This window comes from Haliotis rubra, unplaced genomic scaffold (assembly GCF_003918875.1).
Source record: "Haliotis rubra isolate DU_JTF1 unplaced genomic scaffold, ASM391887v1 Scf240, whole genome shotgun sequence".
NCBI lineage: Eukaryota > Metazoa > Mollusca > Gastropoda > Lepetellida > Haliotidae > Haliotis > Haliotis rubra.
The window spans coordinates 758247-764518 of record NW_025766448.1 but is presented as its reverse complement, the minus strand read 5'-3'; positions in this window follow the sequence as shown (position 1 = coordinate 764518).

Below are 6272 nucleotides of genomic sequence, written 5' to 3'. Positions count from 1 at the left end.
GGGATTACAAGTAGAAGCCAATGGGGTTTACGGGTGTTTGTACAAGTAATACAACCAGTTAAGGTTGGTTGATGAGTTCATCATACGCAGAGGTGATGAAGTAACCTTGGTCTCTATTGATCAGGGGTCGGTGTCGTTTGATGTGGATGGCTTCGGATAATTTTCGTTTGGTGAAGTCAGATTGGTTGGCTGCCAGTGTGTACTCTGTCCAGTTGATTTGATGACTGAGGTTGTTCTGTATATGTTCAGAGATAGCTGATTTCTTCTCCGACTTGCTTGTAGACACCTGGTGTTCTTTAACTCTGGTGTTGATTGGTCTTGATGTTTCACCAATATATGATTGTCCACAGTTGCAGTCTATTTTGTAAATCACACCCTTAGGGTTTCTCTAGTCATTGGCTTCTACTTGTATTTCTAGTCATTGGCTTCTACTTGTATCTCTAGTCACTGGCTTCTACTTGTAATCCTTGTCATCACATTGTTACTGTACATCCCAATTCACGTCCTTGTTGTTTTAGTTAATTACTTACTGAATATATAGCCCCTGTTATCTACCTTACCATACTTGCTTGACAACGATACAAGAATCTGTATCGAAACGTCGCATCTACCGAATATAGAAGTTGTTTATCCATAAAGTTTGTCTGTATATTACTCTCCAACATCTAAACAATGCCACTCAAAGAAGTTATGGCGGTATGCATCAAAGGGATTAACAGCAATGAATAACAACAATGGTAATAATGCAGTAACAATAGGAGGAAGCCATCTGTTCATGAGGCGGAATAACACAGACATAGCTGATCGGATGAATTAGCAATGATTGAGTGCTTTGTTCTGTTGTTTTATCAGTTCACTGTAGGTCGATGGGATGATATATTCTTGTTCTCTGTTGATTGGGTTTAGTCTCACTTTGCCACCACCCTGAATGTTGTTTTAATGGATTAGGGGCTACAGCTCAGTGCAGTTCTTGTTATAGGCTGTTTCATCTAGTGTGGTTGACGTCTTTTGGTTAGATATGTATGTTTATATGTAAATTGCAAGTCCACTGACAAGAAATATGGAAAAGAACAATATAAATCTGAGGTTACATTTATTGCACAATATTAACTCAAGGATATTAACAAAACATATGTACACGTTTCACACGAATATTTTATAACACCAGCTTATTAACATTAACAAAGATTTCAGATTGGGCTAGAAAGTGGCAAGTTATTTTTAATCCTAGTAAGACTGAGAGTATAACCTTCCCTCGAAAAATGCAAATCTATGTCAGACCGAATTTATTAATCAATATTTATTTCCGTACTCAGAAGGCCTCAGGCCTATAGTACAAAAACAGGGAATAATTGATCAGTTAGTAGAAGTTTGGAGAATGTAATTGTTTCTGTATGTGGTAGCGTAATAGATATACATAGATAATCTTTCTAAATGTTCTTTACTAGAATTGGTTAAAAGGGATATGAATGTGTAAATATCAGAATGTACATAGCAGTAGCTCTTAATATACTTATTTCTCAACATATAATAGGCTGGACATATACAAAGAAAATGGTACTCGTCTTCAATTACATTCAGATTACACATTTTACATATCCTATGTTCTTTTATTAAGCCTAAATACCTACCAGATTCTAAATACTTCATGTAAGTTCTTTATCTTACCACGTTTTGATTACTGCTGCCATATATGGGATAACTGTGCGATTGAACATGCGATTTTTACATTTAGACGCAACTATATGCGGTGCGACTCGTGGCACCAGTCACGATAAAATATACAGGGAAACCAATTATAGCACACTGAAAGAAAGACAGTATCGCTCTAAACTTATAACTTTCTATAAAATGTATCAACGTCTGATTCCTGATTATCTTAACGATCTTGTACCAGGTTGAGTATTTGACCAAAGCAACTATAATCTTAGAAACAGTACTTCCATTCAAACTATCAACTGTAGAACGCAAAGACACTCTCAGTCATTTTTGCCGAGCGCGATTATGTCGTGGAATTTATTGCCCGATGATACTGTTAACGCCACTTCCCCGAATCAATTTATAACCATGATAAACCCAACAGAAACTTACAATTACTTTGATTTAAATTTTGAGACTAGATTTTGCCAAATTATCTATTGTCGCCTCAAACTACTATTGTCGCCTCGTTGCTAGACATAACCAAGACCATAACGAACATATTCATTAGTCAATCATGTGTCTGTCATTTTGTCTCAGTATTATTCTTTTGTTGTTAAATTATTTCATGTATGTATCCAGCTGTTGGAACAACAGCGGCGTTTATATAAGCCATACATTTATTGTTCGCCTATCCATGTTTCTGCGTTGGCGAAATAAAATTATGTTTAAACCATAGTGAAAATTAAAATCAAGCTTTAAAAAAACACAAATAAAAAAACAGGCCAAAAAGGTCTACTGTTACCTAATTATCTATACCCTTTGATTTCACTTTGCCACCACATTTATTTTGTTACCTACAGTTATCTTTGTATATCTACACTTACCTTATCTACTAGACACTTCAATTAGACATTGCCACCACAATTCATGGCAAAAAATAAAACAGACTATGGTTAATCCCCCATTGTGCACTCATTTATCATGGCCGACTGCAGAACAGGAGGGTGGTGGCAAAGGGAGGCGACTCCGTTGATTGAGGACTTCAGACAGTTTTCTGTTGGGCCTAGAGTTTAAAAAAAAATAATTACGTAATCACGTTTAGACAAATGTAGTGCGAGTGTTATAATGTAAGGACACCTCGATGGTGCTGCATTCAACTGTGTCTACAGACAGACAATTTATTTCGAGTATTCAAGGCCATGGCCCATATTCCAAAAGGGCTTTAACAAGTGTATTCATGCTGGCCATGTTACAGGTATCTTGTCACCGGACGAGACAAAAAAAGCTCTCGTAAAATAACAATAGAGATGCTACACTAAACTATCAAACAATATTTCAGCATATACACTGAAGATCTAATTATAATTTGTTGTATTTCTCATCCTAAAGACTTTATATAAAAACCTTGCCAAACTAAATATTATATTTTTACCAGTACTTGACATAATTCTAACAAAACTGTCAGTAGAAGGGCTATTTCTTATGCTGTGATGAAGACATTCTCTTCTTTCGGCTTCATAACGCTGACAGATCATCAAGACATGAAATTCATCTTCAACAAGAAAAACATTTTTACTATGACAATATAAGCAAAATCTTTAACTAGCAGTTAAATTGCAATGCCTGCCTGTTTCATTGCTACCCTGAAATTATTACACCTGAATTTACAGATACCAGTTCTTAAATGTTGTGGAATGTCAATTGAAAGATAAGACTCAACATGTAACATAGTTTTAAATTGACAATAAGTTTGACACTTGCTCAACTGTGAAGTAATACAGTGCCATTCCTGGCTCAAGGAGTCAAATAATCGCTGTTTAAATATAGAAATAAACATTTTCACATTGCCAATATCTTGACCTATCCACTCAATTCCGAAACCGAATTGAAATAAAATGTTTCTCACATTAGAGGCCCAATTAGTTCTACCCACATCATCAAGGTTTTTGAGCATTAAGTAAAACGGAGAAGGTAAACGATTATAATCTAATTCAATTATTCTACACCAATATTTTCTTAGTTTTACCATGTAGTTATACTGAAGTGGTACTCTACCACATTCACCAAATTCCATAACATCACATGTGTTCTTATGTAACCATAATATTCGCTTGCAGAAGCTAGTGTGTACCTTTTCAATGGTTTTACAATACTGTGTACCCCAAACATCAGCTCCATATGAAATAATTGGAACAATAATTGCATCAAATACCTTGAAGGCATCAGTACAAGAGACAAAACCATGCTTTCTTTGATAATTATATAATGACATCAGTGCCTTGTTAGCCTGAGCTGCTAAACAGCTTTGTGCCTTTGACCATGACAAAGTTAGTGTGAAGACAACCCCAAGATACCTATAATTATTAACCTTGAAAGTAAGACTAAAATTGTGACTACAACACTGTAAGAACATTGTAAACAAAGGACAGCAAACCAGTATGAATTCAAAAGAATCCAAGGAACACCTGGGTTTTTTTATTATAAAGAAAACACATATGATACGATGAAAACAAATTTTATTGGTGGTTAAGGTTAAATTATTGCAGAAACAAAGTCTTCTCGCCGCCTCACGTATGGCAATACCCTCCTGGATACCCCCCCCTCCCCCCCGTCAGCAATGCTTAGGCGGCGACGTTGAGGCATGGTTTTGAACATGTGATTGATCTGTGTTCCAAACGCTGCTTATAAGGGAAATTTGTGCATGATGGTCATGGAGATTGCACTATCACGTGCACTAGGAGGTTTGGGTGTATTCGGGATAATAAAACCTATGGAAGCCTCAACTCTCAACTCAAAAATGCGTGAAATGTCTAATTTCCAACTTCAAACCCTTCAAAGTTCTATCGGTTTATCGTCCTAACATAATGTGACCTTTAAACCATTACCAGTTGTCGATCAAATGACATAATTATTTTGCACCCAATCTCTGTAAACCTTCCAGCATATTAACTCAAAGCCCTTGACCCAAAATTACCACTGTTCCTTGGATTCTTTTGAGTAGTATATAGTTGAACATTAGCAGCACAGACACACTAAGGCTCTACAAAACCACGGATCCACTAGCGTATGTACCATAGGGACAGTGGTACATCTGCTACCTCTTTAACATCGTATCATTGAATATAAAAATACACAGTTGTTCTTAAATTGCGATAGTTCCGACATGTAAAAAGGTAATGAACAGAATCCCTGCGGGTTGTTGACAAATGTAGGCGGAAACTGCTTACATTTGCTCATTTGTTGCTTAACACAACTCACGGACATAACTGAGTTATTTAACGTTGAGTTGGTGGCAGGTCACTGTTACAAGTGGTTCGACGCCGAGAGGTGACTTAAATTGTGAATAGTAATTACATTTGAACGAGTGAGTGAGTGAGTGAATGAGTGAGTTTGGTTTTACGCCGCTTTTAGCAATATACATTTGAACGAAGAAAATAGTGATGCATACCAGTATTGAGTGAAGCAGTCATAAAATCTCTGTTTAAACATTTCCATGAATGAGGATATACAGTCTATGTCTTGAGATATCTTTAAGAAACTGAATCCATATTGAATTAATATCAACCTAATATGAGAAGCCCATGTTGTTTTACCATTATCGTCCAGATTTTTATCATTTGATATGCGTGATAAGAGCGTCTGAGTATACCATCTGCAAACAATGGATTCACGAAAAAGCCCAGGGGCTCCTTTCACGAAGCAACCTTTACTAAGGTTGACCCTAACTCCCATTCCTTAACCCTGCACTAAGGTTACCTTAGTGACTAACGATCACCTTAGTGCTTTGTGAAAGGAGGCCCAGAGGACTCAACTGTACCATATCTAACTTAATATCATCAGCACTGTATACAGTTGCTACAAAAATGTATTACAGTCATCCCTCGCAATAACGGACTTCTCGATACCGCGGATTCGGTTAAACCGCGGGGTAATCTGTGGCTCCCATAAAAAAGTTGCCCCACGATCACACATCTTCACGTCTTTGGAAATAGCATATGAACAAATCCGCCGTTGTGTCTCAAGTTAATTATGTTGTAAACTAGCGAAATTCAGTACAGATTGCAATAAACAGTGTTCATCGTACATATCCTTCCACTATGGGATTTAGATGCTTAAAAAAGTTCGGGGTTTCTTGAATAGTCACACATAACCGTTTTTTCTGGCTGTTGTTCATTCCTTTTATTCATTCACTCCAGTTGTCTTATTATCCCTATTCCATTGGTACACGTCTGTTACTTGACAACGTTATAAGGATCTACACCAAAACGACGCATCGTAACAGAGTAAGGAAGCTGTCACCAGTAAAGACATCTGTCGTTCATTGTTACTCGCCAACAATGTCAATCAAATATATCTGCAATTAAGGTTAACGAATCGGAGAGTCTTCAGACTAAAGTCAATATTTCATCTTCGCAGCATTGAAGGGCGAGTGTTGTTACATGTTCTTCATTCAGTGATGGGCGAGTCATATACATGTATATGCAACAAAATTAGAAACTTGGGTAATTCCTTCTAGTGTCCTGCTGTGCCAGTCACACGACAAAGACATGTGATCATTTTTAATGTGGCCGTCGTGACCAAGGTGAAAACTTTAATTATAAAGCGCGAAACAGAACAATCACCGAGTCGTG